This window comes from Notamacropus eugenii, chromosome 4 (genome assembly GCF_028372415.1).
Source record: "Notamacropus eugenii isolate mMacEug1 chromosome 4, mMacEug1.pri_v2, whole genome shotgun sequence".
In the NCBI taxonomy this organism is placed as follows: Eukaryota; Metazoa; Chordata; class Mammalia; order Diprotodontia; family Macropodidae; genus Notamacropus; species Notamacropus eugenii.
The window spans coordinates 153,379,249-153,397,913 of record NC_092875.1 but is presented as its reverse complement, the minus strand read 5'-3'; the positions used below and the strand labels follow the sequence as shown (position 1 = coordinate 153,397,913).

The window sequence follows — 18,665 nt, the reverse complement described above, 5'->3', positions numbered from 1 at the left end:
CCATATATATATATATATATATAATCTTTTGCCAGTGGACCCAGAAGGCTCCAGAGGAAAAAATGAGGTTACTGACTTTGCACAACCCTCACTCACTTAAATCCAATTCATTTGCAAGTCATGACATCATCTCCCTAATGTCATGATCCTCTTTCAGATCGAAGGACAAACCAACAAGAGAAGTTATTGAATCAGCTATTCCATCTAGATAAGGGAAGACCAATTCATCCTATTCTCCTCTTGTTTGATGAAAGCATCCCTGAAGATAACTACCTCAACCAGTGTCTGATTCTATGCTTATTTGGGGGGGGAGAGGCAATTGGGATTAAGGGACTTGCCCAGGGTCACACAGCTAATAAGTGTCTGAGGCTGAATTTGAATTCAGGTCCTCCTGACTCCAGGGCCAATGCTCTATCCACTGGGCCACCTAGCTGCCTCTGATTCTATGAAAACTATCTGATGACATAAAAGGTAGTTCTGACCTAAAACATTTGATGATGAGAAGACTGGAAATTGTGCTACATGAGAATCAGTAGAAGGAACTTAACTGGGAAAACATAAGTCACATGATAGCTACCTTCAAGTATCTGAAGGACTGTTGTGGAAGAAGGATTAAATTTGTTCTGCTTGACAGAGTTCAGAACCTGAAGCAATGAGGGATACTGCAGAGAGAGATTTAAGCGAGAGATTTAAGCTTGAAATGAGGAAAAACTGCTGACAATTAGAATTATCAAATATTTGGAGAAAAACAGTTCCCCATTAGATGAGATCTTTGAGCAAAGATAACAAGTGGTCAGAGATGTTGTAGAGGAGATAGATGCCTATGTGAATATAGTTTAGATGTTAATCTCTGAAGCCCTTCCAAACTATGATGAAATATTAACATTTACAAGTAAACCATGCATATAAACCATAGATGACTGTTCTTGTTTTGTCTCTCATTCTGAACACTGGAAAAACTTCTGAGCTATCAGCTCAACTGAGAAGAAAGGGAAAAAAACTAAGAAAGGTAGGAACAACTTAGGACAGGCATTCTAAAACTGGGGTAAAAGGGGACCACAGTCATTTGATTTTCACTGTATATATTTTTGTATATTTAATATAAACACTTTATGAAGAAAAACACACATAAATACTAGATAAGGTTATGATTATCAGAGCCCCAACTTTTTAATTTATATAAAATACAGATCATAAAACCAATCTTTGCCTACCTCATAGTATTGCAGTAAGTATCAACTAAGATGCTGTAAGTGAAAGCCCTTTGAAAAATGTAAAAGACTGATTAAAAGTATAAGTCTACATTTTTACTAGGGCAAAAATACAAAGAAAGCACCTTGTCAAGGTATTCAAATGCTTTACTGCTAAACAAAACTATCACTGTAAAGTAACAGAACTGTCATTCAAGCGTAAACACTGGTCTCAGACAAGTTGAGGTGGCAAGGGTTACACTTTGGTATGGCTTAGTCAGCCATATTGCATCTAACAAGCTGTTATCTAGAAACATACACAAATAAGGATGACACAAGCTACAAATCAAGCAAATTCACTTAAACCTTTCTGACTTTGCTTGAAACTGAATCCAGAATAAAAAGGTAAATAGTATCTATCATGGCTTTAAAATAAAAAACATGAAGAAATGCATTATGTATCATTCTACATGGATGATTTGAAATTATTCATCAATTCTGAAACAAAGCTTTCCTAAGCTGTCGAAAATTAACAATTAATTTTAAAAATTACAATTAGTGACATAAAACAAACAGGAGTATGGTACAAATAAAAGCAAGACAATATGAAGAGTGAAGAGACAAGATGGAGCGCACCAAGAAAAGAACAAGGAACACAAAGGGACTCAAAAGCATGGCATTTGAAGATCACCTGAAAGAACTGGACAGTTTCAGTTAAGGAAAAACTAGACTTAGAATGTGCATGACCGCTACCTACAAATATTGAATGAATTTTCAGGTAGAAGAGAAATTAGAATTTTTTCTGTTTGGCATTAGAGGGCAGAATGCAACAGTGGATTCAGTGAGTAGAAATTAGAGAAGATTTCAGCTTGATATAAGGAAAACTTTCCTTAAATTGCTACCCTTCAAAAAATGCAAAGATATCTTGGGGCTCAGAGAATTCCCCATCACTGAAGACCTTCAGGCAGAGGCAAGATGATTATTTAGCAAAGGTCTGCAGGGAAAATTCATGCTTTAGGTGGTAGTTGGCCTAGATGGCCTCTAAAGTCACCTTCCAACTCTTCCTCCATTGGTTCTGAGAAGCCTGAGTTGGGAAAGGGAACAGGAAGAAGAACTATCCTACTGGCACCAGAATCTAATAATTCATGATACCTGAAAAGCCTGAGAAGAGAAATGGTAAAGGGTGAAAGAGGAACAATGTCCTCCTGGACTGCTGTTTCCACTAGGGTGCCCCAGGTGGGGACATTTTTTAATGTTAAATATGTACAGATATGACCAAAAGGGTCAGTGTAGCACCATCAGTCCTTTATATATGTTAATTTGATTCAAGATGTACTGAACAGCTACTATGTGCATGCTCTGTGCTTCTAAAAAACACCTAATGAAAACTCCAACTAGGCAAATTCTTCCTGAGGACGTTTAATTATTAAGCTGGAAAGAATATCAAAAATAAATTAGGAATGAGAAAGACCTGCTAAGACTTTTATAATGAACTTTTTCTCTTTGATAGTGGAGCCATCACACCTGAACTCTCGCATCATATATAGAGGAAGTAGAAATATCTCTATTAGGAAAAAAGATGGAAAAAGGAGTTATGCTAGGACAAGTTCACACAAAGGAGTTCCACCGCAACATATAACTGTGAAGGAAAGATAAAAGATGTGAAAACATTTCACATCTTGCTTTTATTTTTGAGTGACAAATAATAGACATAGCATAATAGCATAAATAGCATAACGGGCAAAGAAGAGGGCTTGGAATCAGGAAGACCAAGGTTCAAGTGCTTCTGCTGATATTTTCTGGTTGTGTGACCAATTAAGTCACAGGAAGGCTGGAGGCAACTAAGACTATAATATACAAAGAAATGCTAAACCCGCATTTGTGGAGTTTCCTCATCTGGGAGTTTCCTAAGCTTTGTGAAATCACAGGTCCAGTTCCTATTCCTATTTTTGTTATTAAAAGGCAACTGAGAGAAAATCAGTAACTACCAACTCACTTGACTACTTTCTCATTTATATAAAATGGCAAAGAAGAATCCATATACCCACTGAGAGCATCTTTGATAAAAAAAAAATTAGAAAGGAATAACAGGAAAGGTGATATTAAATCACTACATTAACATCCAGAGGGTGGGTATAGGACCTCAAAGCAAAAATATGAGTAAGTATAGGATATCTTTATTTCATTCTACAGAAAATGCAGAACTCAAAGAACTCACAGAAAAGCATATACAAATACAGAAAACACAAAAAGTGCTCCAACAGTCCACTGTCTCTCATTTAAAAGGAACTGAATTTGGGGGGGCTGCTATTTACATACCAGTAATTTTGTTTTGACATTCTAGTAAGTTCTCTTTCTCACAGAGTCTTGCACATTCCAATTCCCCCAACCCTATCCAAGTCTCATATAAAGAGCTTGTGGTTTAGATTTTCCTGAAGGTGAATATAAACTGGGGCTATACTTATAATAAAAACAATTATTATAGTTATAAAATGTTTAATAAATTATATCAAATAATGATTATTATAGCTATCCCTTATGTAGCACCTACTATGTGCCAGGCACTGTGTTAAGCACTTCAAAAACATAATTTCATTTGATCCATGCAACAATCCTCTAAGGTAGGTGCTATTATTATCCCCATTTTATAGTTGAGCACACTGAGGCCAACAGAGGTTAAGTGACCTACCCAGGGACATACAACTAGTAAATGACCGAAGTCAAGTTTGAGCTCAGATCTTTCTGATTCCAGGTTCCCAGAACTCAATCAACTATACTACCTAGCTGCCTTTGCTGAACTCCAGATCTCCTGAATCCCTGCTAATGACAGAACACAACAAAATGAAAACAATAACGTCAGAATCTCAGTATTGCAGAGATTGAAAATTGAGAGTCTGAATGATTTCACCGACAATACGATTAGAATGATGTGTAAGTATTCCCACAAAAATATCTTTAAAAGAAAAGCTGGGTATGAATACAAAAGGGCAGCTAGATGGCACAGTGAATATAGTGCATGGCCTGAACTCAAGAAGACTTGTTCTCAAATCTGGCCTCAGACATGTACTAACTGTGTGACCCTGGGCATGGAACTTAACCAAGTCTGCCTCAGTTTTCTGATCTACAAAATGAACTGGAGAATGAAATGGTAAACCACTTCAGTATCTTTGTCAAGAAATCCCAAATGGGGTCATAAAGAATTGAGTTAATGAGGTCAGGAAGAGTCAGACATGACTAAAAGGACTCAATAACAACAACCCAAACACAAAGGAAATTCTATTATGATATAATATATGGATACTTCAAGGTTTCTTGCTGAGTTAATATGTACGGTAACTCTGAGAGACAACTGCCAGAGGTTGAGTTTGGCTCAGAGAAAGAGTCATTGAGTTTTGAATGTGACAAGGTATTACTATATACTGGAGATATACATATATACGTATTTATATGTATGTATATATGTGTACTTGAGGACAAGTGCAATTTATCTGATTATAGATAGAAGATGAGAATTTGATTTTGGAATCAGAAGATAAGAGAGACATGAGAAGACAGCATTCTGAACTACAGCAGATAAATTATAAGTGAAAGTGATGGATGCTACAGTTGCTAGTGATCAGGTCATCTAGATGAGTAGATAAACACTGTGGAAGCACAGAATTAGAGTAGTCAAACAATGGATAAATGAATTTGTCTGAGCATCATGAAAGGTGTCAAGTAAAGTATGTTCATCCTTCATTGCCAAAGAAGACCATGGCATCAGAGAAATAATGATGTGACTTCCACTTGACTTTGTTTTGAGTGAGGAAGGGCTGTGCAGGTCACCAGCCTCACCTCTCCTCCAGAGTCATCTGAATCCTATGACCAGATATTCATCAGGATGACTGGAGATGACACAGGATGAGGCAATTGGGGTTAAGTGACTTGCCCAAGGTCACATAGCTAGTGAGTGTCAAGTGTCTGAGGTGAGATTTGAACTCAGGTTCTCCTGACTCTTGCATTGGTGCTCTATCCACTGCACCACCTAGTTGCTCCTGTCAAATAAAGTACAGCATAGGTGAACTCAGATTAGCAATGGAAGCATCTAATCAACATAGTAGTATAATACATTCATCAAAGGATTTTGATAGGCCATTCCTGAGAGAGAGGATACTAACATCTGCAGTTCCAAAGTTGTGAGTTATGCTGGGCATATGAGTTTTTCTCACTTCTGTGCCTCACTGGCAGATTTCTCTGTGTGCCCACTCTTTCTTTTGAGTGGAGAATATGACCCAGGTTTATGCATGGATTACTTAATATTTATTCATGGATAAATTTATTATTCATGTATTTGCTTTTGTAATGTAAAGGGAATTTGAAAATCTTCCCTGCTCCTTAATAGGCCCATGTGACCAGCTTTGAGCTTTGGCCCAGCCAAGAGCCTGAGTCACATTCATGAAGTCCATTGTGGGAGGAGCTTGACAAACGGGTGAAACAGAAAGGGCAGAGCTGGAAGAGAGAGTGAGATGGAACTGAGAGAAAGAGCTGGCAGGGCAGGGCAAAGCAACTTGCATGAGTGAGAAAGAGAGTTATTTTTGTTTGTGGGAAGGCCTGATGGAGGGAAGGCTTGGGGACGGCTGTGTTTCCTACACTGATAATGTGTACAAACTTTGTTGTTACCATGGTGGAATTAGTTTTCTAGTATTTGAATAAAACTTGGTTTCATCTTTGAGGGAAAAAGTTTATATTTTGCAAATTTACCCAGGAATTACGCGTGCATATCCACAGCAGCTGCTGTGAGTATTGCATTAGCGTTACAAATGATGATAAGCATGGGATCACAAAAATATTAAACCTCTACTTGAAGACAGGAAGGCTGTAGGGGGAAAAATGGGTATCTCATGGTGGAAGGATTTACCTTAGTCCTCCTCCCTGGCAAGAGAATGGGCTAAAAGCAGAGGACTTTGTGAAAACTGGGAATCGAAGCTACAGAAGAGAGAACCCAAAGATTTGGAAGAATGTTTGCAAGGAATACCAATAAAACCAGGGGAAGAAATGGCAGAGATATGTAGAAGAGGTTGGGCTATGGTAACAGCTATCATATTATATGTAAAGGTAGAGATAAATTGCTGGAGGAAAAGGTTCACCTGACAAAGGAGTTAGCTGATTTGTATGAGAAGTTTTCTATGCTACAATATCTGAACTTTCTTTTAGAAGAGCAAGCTAAAAAATATCAGGTAATAACAGAAGAGACAGTTGTGAGAGTGCCTCAGAAAAAAAGAAAGAGATAGTTAACAACAGGAAAGTGAATGCAATATCTGCATCTACAAGGTCTGAAGGGGCCCAAGACACCTGGGAGGAAGATTTATGGAAGGAAAATGAAATAAATGTACATGAGGAGGCTTCTGGGAATATGGGCGCACATCCAATACTATGAAGGAAGTCAGAGAACCAGGGTGCCACATAGTGTCTAAGGAAGTAATTGCGAATTTTATTCTGCTGGAAGTCACTGATACTTTAAGTCAAATCATCCAAAAAATGGGAGAAACATTAGTATCTTGGATGTTGAGGATCAGTGACAAGAGGAATATGGATAGAGAACATAAACTGCTTGAAATTCATAAGCATTAGTCAGAATCCTTTTGTACAACAAGCTTTTAGGGATTACCATATTCAAGGAGGTAACGATGGAACTAATCTGTTAGCTTTCGCAGAGTAGGGATGCAGTTAGCAGTATTCCACTGACTCCGTGTGGCCTAGTGGAGACAGACCCTGGTATTCGCTTAGAGATTGTATGAGAACCTTAAAGGAAGAGGTAATGAAAATTACATTAATGGTTGGAGACACTGAGGCTTATCATAGCACCCCCTTAATGGTTTCTCATAGAAATATGATCATAAGGACTGCTCCTCCTGCTTATAAGCACCTAGTTATGACTCTACTAATTGGGGAAATAGGGCACCCTCTTTCAGAGGTGCTGGATAAGATTTCACAGTTAAGAGATTTAGGGAAATGGGGAAAAGATAAATTTCCTCAAGAGAGAAGAGTAAATAGCCAGTGGACTCAAAGTCATAATAGATTAACAAGGAAAGAATTGTTTTCTACTTTATTAAGAGCAGGGATGGATAGGGAGTGGGAGCTGCTGCTGGTTGGCTGGGGAGGAGAGTTGGCCTCCTTGGGCATGCAGAATGTCCATCATGCCACACATGAACCTGACAGTGGGCACAGAGCAGAGTCTCCCTCTCGCATGCTTCTCCCTCATGGTATATTTAGCCCCCCAAAGCCCCAAAGGGGCCAGCACCGTGCAATTTATGATGACCAATAAGCTGGATACAGCAATGTGACTTTCTTGTTAGCAGTTTATTGCTCTAATTTATTTGTTCTTCCTCTTCTTGGGTTGTATGAAGCAGCCAGTTTTTATCAGAGTGCCTTGCTGGAAAATGCTCTCACCAGTGCTCTGAGATTACACCAAAGATTACCACATTTGCAGGTAAGCAGGGCTTTTCTGTCCCAGGCTTTATTAGATGACAGCTACCACTACCTTTTGTACTCTCTCATCTTTGTCAATTCCTGCCCAGTTACAATGAGTATCTTTCCAATCTTGTTATTTTCCTTACCTCATGCTGCTACATATACAAAAAATGTTCCTGATGCCAGTTTGCCTCTACTGAGATCTATTTTGGAAAAATAAAATACTAATCAACAGAATATTCTGAAATTTATTGCATGTAATGAAAACTTGATGCCTGCTACAATTTTTATGCTTCTCAGTGGTCAAGGAAGCTTACTCCAGCCTTTCATATACTACAGATTTCTTACTCTGCAATACTCCTCCTGAAAAAATGCATATTGTTAGACCTTATGTAACTAATTGAGGATGGTTGTTGAACACCTAATAATGAAACCTGCATGTCTACTATTTGTGAGAAGTCCGTGTCTCCAGAGAATTGATTTTATAAGCAGAATGGCACCAATAGTTACATAGTTTAACATTAAGTTAAGTTATATGTAATATGAACATTGTAAGCAGTTGGTACTTCTGCAAGTGATTGTAAATGCCAGGTATTACACTGATTTTGGTCCAGGTTGTATAATTTCTCTCTGTAAAAATGTTTAATTCTATAGTATGTTAAATCAAGTCCTTTCAGTTTCTGAGAAAAACACTGTGCTCATTGTGTAAGTAGGCTTGCATCTTATAAGCAAAAGAATATTAAGGTAAAGACAAAATAGTTTAAAACAATGAAACCATGCCTAACACCATCAATTACATAAATTTCTTACCCCTCCCCTCATACAAAAAGTTGCTAAATTTCTTTCATGCCAGCTATGCTTTGCATGTGGTGCAAACTCCTGATTTAGTTCCACACTTAATATTATGTTTTGAAAGGGTATTCTTTCTTCTATTTGATAATTTCATTCAAAATAATTTTAACAGAAGCAGTGGACTGCTTCATCTAAAACTTCATCTAAACAAGCAAACTGATTCTATGCTGTTTTATGGAATAAATTTCTTTAGTCCACAATTTAGAAGAGGATTGTGTCATGCTTTAATGGCTAGTCATTCTTTGTCATGTTAATAACTTGGGTGGGCAGCTAGGTGGTGCAGTGGATAGAGCACCAGTGCAGGAGTCAGGAGAACCTGACTTCAAATCTCACCTTAGACACTTGATGCTAGCTGTGTGACCTTGGGCAAGTCACTTAACCCCAACTGCCTCATCCTGCGTCATCTCCAGTCATCCTGATGAATATCTGGTCGCTGGATTCAGATGGCTCTGGAGGAGAAGTGAGGCTGGTGACCTGCACTGCCCTCCCTCATTCAAAACAAAGTCAAGTGCAAGTCATATCATCATTTCTCTGATGGCATGGTCTTCTCTGGCAACGAAGGACGAACACATACACACAATAACTTGGATAATTTTGATCATAAAAAATTCAACCAAAAGCTTTGTTAAATGTGTGGTTGTAAAATCATTTTCATAACCATTTTTGACAGAGGACAACAGGTATGCATTATAAGGTGCAATCTTCCATTCACTTGATCTTTTGACTAGAATGTGTCAAAGAATTTGAATAGGTTAGGATTCTAAAACTGAACCAGAAAATCTTGTTCCTCTTTCTTAATATATATGGTGATACTTCAGGTATTATCTTTATAGAATCTCATAATCTAGATTCTAAACTGCCAATTTCTTGGCTTTTTAGGCTTGAATTTACATAAAAGATTATAGCTGTTGAGACATCACATGAAATAAAATGTCTGTAGCTGAAGATTAATTGTAAACTTAAGGGACTATACTTGGTGACTGATTCTGATAATAATGAATTTTACACCATATATATTTTATGTTCATCCAGCAAATCTGATTAAAAAGCTACATGAGAAAGCATATATATATATATATATATATATATATATATATATATATATATGGTAACTGATGAAGAAAATACAATATTTATCCTTTCTCTGTAGTAGATTAAATTTTGGAGAGTTAGATACAGTGTACAACTGTGACTTTATTTGTACGAATTGTTAAATCCCGTACACTGAGCCTCCCTGTTATGAAACTCATTCCGATTTTTATTACTGTTGCATGATTGGAAAATAATTAAAGTATAGTGGTCCAAAGTAAGGTATATTGGCTCTTTGTAACTAACTTCTTTTTATGTATGCATGTACTTTAGCCTTTATCAAAACACATTCATTACCAACTTGCCTGCATCTTTTTGCTCAGCCTGCAGGCACCTTATCCTTAGGGCAGGGTTTCCATACATAAGACAGTCCATTTTTAAAATGGACTAGAATAATTCAATTTGATTCCTCTTATTTTATTTGATTGAACTCACTTGAATTAACTATTTATGGAACAATTATCTACTAAGTTGGAGAAGCAACTGTATAACAACACAACTGATCTTTTTTGTGACTATCCTTATCAACACTGAATCTGTAATCTGAGGGTTTTATAACCAAAATTTCTATAGCAATAAAGTCAATGTAAAATTAATTTAAACAGTATGTTCCTTTCTAAGAATTTTTTAAAATTTTTTTGGAAAAGTGTGCTTTATTAGACCAGAAATTTTTGACAAGAAAAATGGATTATTTAAAATCCATGAATAATTTTAATTTTATTATTTGTGTTTCATTTCTATCATGAAGCAGGCTTTACTTCTCATGAACTGTAAGTAAAATTTTGTTTAAAACAGAAAAAAAAAAGAGCAGGGATAGATTTTGGAAGGATGGATGGTATTCCAACTAACAAATTATATAAAATGTATCAAGAAAAGGGACTTAATAGGACTGAATAGGGAAGTAAGAACTGCCCCTACAGAACCTCCTGAATCATTGTATCCAAGGTTGTCACACGTTCAGGGAGACAGGAAATTTAGTCAAATTCCAGATCAGATTAAAGAAATACACAAATAGGATTTGCAGACCCCATATCAATTTAACCATACACTGGAAAAATGGATCAACTCCTTTAACTAGAGCATTAATAGATACTGTGGCAGAGGCCTCTCTTACATATGCAAACCCTGCAGTAAGGAAAACAGGAATTAGTGCAGTTCTAGTGGCTTCATGGACTCCAGAAGCATGGCTGATGCTATACTTACCCTGCTTCTGGTTACTGTCTCCTTATTCTTTTTGGTTTTTGTCTGTTCAACTTGTTTGCTAGATTTGTCTCCTGCAGGATTATTGCCCTTCACTTGCAGATGACTGATTGTTTAAGTTGGATGTCACCCTCTGTCTAAGACTATAATACATCACCCTTAGATCTAGCATCAACCAAGTTCTGGATACTGGCTATGACACATCATGTCTTCACCTGCCATCAATCAAACTCTGCCTACCAGCTAAAGAAATGACCCCTGGAATAGGACCTCTTGAGGCAGGGACAGTTCTATACACAATCTCAGCAGGAAGTAGTTATAGAAGAAGAGATCTTTGCCCATTACCCAAGGGATTTTGAGGGTGGAATGATGGGGTACTTGTGCTCAAGCTCCCACCCTAAGATATTGTTTTATGGGTTTATTTTGTGTTATCCCTATTATACTGTTGTGAAGTTATGTTGATACAAGTTACCCCTAAACTCCCATTGACCTATTAATGGACACGAAAGATCTTGGAGTTGAATGTAATGTTAAAAGAATTTGAAGATCTTCCCTGCCCCTTAATAGGCCCATGTGACCTGCTTTGAGCTTTGGCCCAGCCAAGAGCCTGAGTCACATGAAGCCCATGGAAGGAGGAGCTTGCCAAATGGCTGGAACAGGAAGATCAGAGCTGGAAAAGAGAGTAAGATGGAGTTGAGAAAGAGAGCTGGCAGAGCAGAGCAGCTAGCATGAATGAGACAGAGAGTGATTTTGCCTAAGGGAGCCTGTTTGTGAGAAGGCCTGATGGAGGGAAGACTTGGGGATTGCTGAGTTCCCTACCTTGATAATGTGTACAAACTTTGTTGTTACGGTGGAATTGGTCTTCTGGTATCAGAATAAATACCTTGGTTTTGTCTTTTGAGGAAGAGAGTTTATATTTTGTGAATTTACCCTAAAAATACACCTGCATATCCACAGAGGCTGCTGTGGGTAACACATTGGCGTTATGTCTTTCATACGAATTCTTAGGATAATATTATTACTTCTTCTGCCTTGTTGCTAAATAAATCACTACGCTAGATCTAAAATGTCATTACTATGAATGGTTAGTGGTGTAAATATCTTTGTAGGATTTTAACTTTGGAGTGGTGAGTTAGGGTAGTATATTCCTTCACAGCAGGATTAACCCTAGGACCCTGAAAGATTCTGAACAATATGATAACTAGGTGTGAGAGCAGGTTGAAGTGAATTAGCTAAGAAAATGAATAAGTGTCTACAAACATACATAAGAACAGTGAAGTGCTAGAATATGGATATCCCACATCTGTTAATATTTATTCATGAATTTAAAAAAAAAGGAAATAATAAACATTAACCTTATTATTCCCCTATTAAGATGCACTGTCATGGATAGAGTACTAGACTTGGAGGCTAAAGAAATTGGGATTCAAATCCCACCTAGAATATTTGTTGTTTGTTTGAATATGGGCAAATCACTTAATTTCTGAATCTCGGTTTACCCATGTATATAAGAGAAGGATAATAATATCTGTTAGTGCTTTCCTCCTCAGATTGTTGTGAGGGTCAAATGAAATAATGCAAGTAAAGTATTTTGAAAAGTACTTGTAAATGTCAGCTATTGTTACTGATACTCAGATATGATTAGTCTATAATCAATGACAGCTAAACATATTCATTCATTTAATAAGCATGAACTTGGTAAAATAGATTATTTCTCTGGACCTCATCTGTAAAGTGAAGCAACTATACCATACCATATTTAAGTTCCTTTCCATCTCTAAAATTGTATTATTCTAAATATTCAGGTGAAGTCAACTACAGAGATAGTACTGAAATAATTGTTTAGAGGGATACAAAAATATAAAACCTGGTCTCAAATTGAATTGATAAATATACTTGAGTTTCTGATAAATCATCAAACAAAAGGAAATTTCAAATCAAGTCAAGTAATGTGGGGTAAGTGAACTTACTTTAAAAGAGTAATAAGAATCTATATAATGCATATATACAAAAGTTTATAATAAAGCTTTATAATTAAGCACAGGGAACAAGATTACCTTGCCAAGAATTGCTATCACTGGCAAACTTCCATATTAAATGCAATTTCCCAATTCCAGAAAACAAAGAGAATTCTGAAGTTGGCAAGTCTTTGGAGAAAAAGGCTAAAGAACAATCTGGCTCAACATTAAAGTTACCTCATCTTCCCCAACTGAGGTTTAACCCAAAGGAAAATTCTGAACAGATTCTGTTGGACACATGCCATACTCTACTCATCAGAGTTCATTATTAGAATTTTGGATGGTGCACTAAAGTATTTATGTATTTTTTCCTAAAACTAAGTTTGACTAAGAGTAAAGGATACTGTTAAGAACATGAAATTGATTTTTAAAAGAATTGGCCAGAACCAGAATATTATATAATCAATCATTTTCTTCAGGGAAGAGACAATCTCATACTTCTACTTTATTCCTCCTGTCATTCTGCATTGAGGCAAAATGGCTAATAAATAGAATGCTAAATTTGGAATTAGAAAGAACTGGACTCAAACCCAGGTTTTAATACTTATATAAACTATGTGGCCTGAACAAGTCACTTAATTGGTCTCAGGACACATAGGTGCTCCTCCAATTTTTATTTACTAAGTCCTTCTTGATTCAAAAAGAAATAGTTATGAACTCAAGTATTTACAGAATGAAAAAAAATTTTCTTTAAAAAAGTAACCTTTTCGGGGGCGGAGCCAAGATGGCAGAGTAGAAAGACGCACATACACATAGCTCCGAACCCACAAGCCACAGAACGGCTACAGGGGACCAACTCACGGTGAATTCTGCACCCAGAGGCCACGGAATATTGGAGAGAGGGAGATTTCTGTTCTGGAGAGACCTGCAAACCTCTCGCGGGGGGTCCTTTGCGCTGCGGACTGGGCGCCGGGACTGGGAGCTGAGGGCAGCCCTGCAGCGGCCGCGAAACTGTGAGGAAAAGATCCGAGCGGGCTTCGGGGACGGGATCTCCAGCGGCCACGCGGGTCCCTCCACCCACAGAGGGCCCTGCAAACCTCTCACAAAAGGTCCCTCGCGCTGCAGACGTGGAGCCCAGCCCAGACCTGCAGTGGCCGTGGCTCCAAGAGGTACAGATCCGAGCGGGCTTCAGGGACAGGATCTCCAGCGGCCGCACAAGCCCCTCCACCCACAGGTGACGGGGGTCGGTGAGAGAGTCTCTTTGGCGGGTTGAGAGGGGAGTGGGGTGCCCCCATGGCTCGGGCCCCCCCGGGAGATAGAAGCTGAGAGGCGGTTGCAGACAGGGGCTCCCCAAGCAGGCAGAAGCCTGGATCCATTGTGGAAGGTCTGTGCATAAACCCCCTGAGGGAACTGGGCCTGAGAGGCGGCCCTGCCCCGACCTGACCATCTGAACTTAATTCTCACACTGAATAGCAGCCCTGCCCCCGCCAAAAGCCCTAAGGCGGGAAGCAGCATTTGAATCTCAGTCCCCAAACGCTGGCTGGGAGGACCAGGAGGCGAGGTGGGTGTGAGGAGAATATTCAGAGGTCAAGTCACTGGCTGGGGAGAATGCCCAGAAAAGGGAAAAGAAATAAAACTATTGATGGCTACTTTCTTGGAGAACAGACATTTCCTCCCTTCCTTTCTGATGAGGAAGAACAATGCTTACCATCAGACAAAGACACAGAAATCAAGGATTCTGTGTCCCAGCCCACCCAATGGGCTCAGGCCATGGAAGAGCTCAAAAAGAATTTTGAAAATCAAGTTAGAGAGGTGGAGGAAAAACTGGGAAGAGAAATGAGAGGGATGAAAGAGAAGCATGAAAAGCAGATCAGCTCCCTGCTAAAGGAGAACCAAAAAAATGTTGAAGAAATTAACACCTTGAAAACTAGCCTAACTCAATTGGCAAAAGAGGTTCAAAAAGCCAATGAGGAGAAGAATGCTTTCAAAAGCAGAATTAGCCAAATGGGAAAAGAGATTCAAAAGCTCACTGAAGAAAATAGTTCTTTCAAAACTAGAATGGCACAGATGGAGGCTAAGGACTTTATGAGAAAGACAGATATCACAGAACATAGCGAGAAGATTGGAAAAATGGAAGATAATGTGAAATATCTTATTGGAAAAACAACTGACCTGGAAAATAGATTCAGGAGAGACAATGTAAAAATTTTGGGACTATCTGAAAACCATGATCAAAAGAAGAGCCTAGACATCATCTTTCATGAAATTATCAAGGAAAACTGCCCTGAGATTCTAGAACCAGAGGGCAAAATAAATATTCAAGGAATCCACAGAACACCACAGGAAAGAGATCCAAAAAGAGAAACTCCTAGGAACATTGTCGCCAAATTCCAGAATTCCCAGGTCAAAGAGAAAATATTGCAAGCAGCTAGAAAGAAACAATTCAAGTATTGTGGAAATACAATCAGGATAACACAAGATCTAGCAGCCTCTACATTAAGGGATCGAAGGGAATGGAATAGGATATTCCAGAAGTCAAAGGAACTAGGACTAAAACCAAGAATCACCTACCCAGCAAAACTGAGTATAATATTTCAGGAGAAAAAATGGTCTTTCAATGAAATGGAGGATTTTCAGGTTTTCTTCATGAAAAGACCAGAGCTGAAAAGAAAATTTGACTTTCAAACACAAGAATGAAGAGAACCATGAAAAGGTGAACAGCAAAGAGAAGTCATAAGGGACTTACTAAAGTTGAACTGTTTACATTCCTACATGGAAAGACAATGTTTGTAACTCTTGAAACATTTCAGTATCTGGGTACTGGGTGGGAGTACACACACACACATGCACACACGCACACATACATAGAGACAGAGTGCACAGAGTGAACTGAAGAGGATGGGATCATATCTTAAAAAAAAAATGAAATCAAGCAGTGAGAGAGAAATATTGGGAGGAGAAAGGGAGAAATTGAATGGGGCAAATTATCTCTCATAAAAGAGGCAAGCAAAGACTTATTAGTGGAGGGATAAAGAGGGGAGGCGAGAGAAAATCATGAGGTCTACTCTCATCACATTCCACTAAAGGAAAGAACAAAATGCACACTCATTTTGGTAGGAAAATCTATCTCACAATACAGGAGAGTGGGGGACAAGGGCACAAGCAGGGTGGGGGGGAGGATGGAGGGGAGGGCATGGGGAGGAGAATGCAATCCGAGGTCGACACTCATGGGGAGGGAAAGGATCATAAGAGAATAGAAGTAATGGGGGACAGGATAGGATGGAGGGAAATATAGTTAGTCCTATACAACACAACTAGTATGGAAATCATTTGCAAAACTACACAGATTTGGCCTATATTGAATTGCTTGTCCTCCAAAGGGAAGGGGTGGAGAGGGAGCGAGCTAAAGAAGTTGGAACTCAAAGTGTTAGGATCAAATGTAATGTTCTTACCACTGGGAAATAAGAAATACAGGTTAAGGGGTCAAGAAAGCTATCTGGCCCTACAGGACAAAAGAGAAGATGGAGACAAGGGCAGAGAGGGAGGATAGAAGAGAGAGCAGATTGGTCACAGGGGCAATTAGAATGCCTGGGTTTGGGGGGGGGGGGGGGATAAAAGGGGAGAAAATTTGCAACCCAAAACTTTGTGAAAATAAATGTTAAAAGTTAAATAAAAAAAAAAAGTAACCTTTTCTCTCTTCGGGCCTCTCTAAACTAAGTAAAAATATTTTCATTTTCACCTGCAGTTAACTGAAAGAAGAATTGTGACAGAGATGAGTCTAGAGTTGGAGGTGAGGTGACTGATTTTTCTCAGCACATTTTTATTAACTTTTCTTAACATTCTTAAAAACATCAGGTATGGTCTTGTTATTTATCTGTCTGTTATTGTAATCTTCATTTATTCTGGAATCTTCATTTTCTTTAATTTTTCACCATTTTATTTGAAGCATATTAACTAAATTTATAAATTTAAAACAGCTAACTACTATGCAACTTTCCCCCCAAAAATGCTTTAAACACTAATCTTTTAAGTTTATAAAAGTATCATTTAAGAATCAGAATAGTATTTAGCATTAAAAAAGCTCCAAATCATGTCTAAAAAACAACAGAACTGACTCTGCTGGATCCAACACAAACATAACCTCCAAGAATTGATCATGACACTTGTTCAAAATATCTTTACAAAAGTTACTTGAAAAGCAATGCATATTTTCAATATCTAAAAATTTCTCCAAATAAAACTCTAATCAATTGTTTTGAAAACAAAAAGCCATACACTTTCTTGATCAAGATGAGTTTTCTCCAGTTATTTATATTCTATTAACTTTAATAAAGGTCTCAGTCAATTGTAACTCCTTCTTCTAAGCCTTTCCTGAAGGATTTATCATACACCTACTTCATGCCAGGCACTTTGTTAAGAATCTGGGACACAAAGAGAGGAAAAAGATAATCTTTGTCTTTCAGAAATTCATAATCTAATGAGGAAGACAACATGCAAATAACTATGTACAAACAAGCTACATATAAGTAAATATGAAGCACAACAGGGGAAAGACACAGAAATTCAGAGGGAAATGCTTCCTGTAGGTCCAATCAATAATATGTATTAAGCACCTACTAAGTGTTGGATGAAAGAAAGGAGTGTATTCAAAAGATGTTGCAAAGATGAAATCAGTCTTGACTCCAACTCGTATTGGTTTTGTAACTACTGGCAAGTCATTTAAATTCCCTGAGCTATATAAGTTCCCTCATTTATAAAAGGAAGCAATATTTTTAAACTTACCACAAAGTGTAGTTGTAAGGATCACATGAGATAATATAGATACCAGTTTTACAAAATGTAAAGTCCCATATAAGTTTTGGTTATAAAATACACAACTATAGGATATAGAGCTAGAAGAGTTGTTAAAGATCTAGACCAAATTCCTCAATTTACAGAGGTTAGACATTCTATTCCAACTTCTTGTATACCTATACTGTCTTTTTAGACCCTCACAATACAGATTTTATCCCTCCCCAATCCTACTACCACCCAAGACACTAAACTCTTTTGCTTTACTGCCAATGAAACCCAATCCTTTCACTAATTTAAGCAGAAGATCTCAATCTCTTTCCCTCTGACAATCCTTAAATTTTTTTAAAAACATTTTAAGGATCTATGATTTCATTGGTGTTGGTACATCCTTCACCAATGTGAACACTACAACACTTCTATAATTTAGCAGATGGTCTCTGAGCAACACTTTGGTCAAAAAAATTACTCTCCCTTCAGATAACCTACCTGTGCCTTGGACAACAAACAGTCCATCAACAGGAATGTATCTTAAGTCTTTCAACTTACTAGGCCCTATAAAACGGAGATTATATCTTGCTAAGTACAGCATCTGAGAAGCCAAGTTAATCAACATGTCACAATATGACACCTTATTTTTGTTACATCATATTTTCCTAGGCAAGTGTTCAAAGAATGGTTCATTGATATGAAACTCTGGTCAGATCAAATCCCAAGTATTCCAGTGTTGGCTACTACATTGTAGTAGAGCCAGGACCAAGCTAAACTCAGTCAAAAGGATGGTACTCCAGGATAATAAGGAGAACTGAAACCATCCAATCTGAGAATTGGTTGAAGGAACTGAAAATCTTTATTTTAGAGAGGTGAAGACTTAGGGGAAAACATGATCACATTCTTCAAATATATACACAGTATCTCCCAGAAAGGAGATTAAAGCTACTAAGTATGACTCAAGAGAGGAAAGTTAATACTAATAAGTACTACTTAGCTCGGTATGAGAAAAAAATTCCTAATAATTACAGCTGTCTAAAATAGGAACAAACTGCCCCAAGAGTCATAAGTTCTCTGTCACTGGTAGTTTTAAGTAGAGATATGATGACCACCTGTATCAAGGATGTCAAAGTGGAGATTTATA

At 37.9% G+C, this 18,665-nt stretch overlaps 1 protein-coding gene and 1 pseudogene across 16 annotated transcripts in view; one reads left to right on the top strand and one right to left on the bottom strand.

Moving 5' to 3' along the window:
- The window catches only part of STK3 (serine/threonine kinase 3), a 548,351-nt gene that overhangs the window by 263,181 nt on the left and 266,505 nt on the right, over positions 1-18,665 (bottom strand). The window lies entirely within an intron of this gene.
- Positions 7,358-8,154, top strand: LOC140498720 (transmembrane protein 33 pseudogene; annotated as a pseudogene).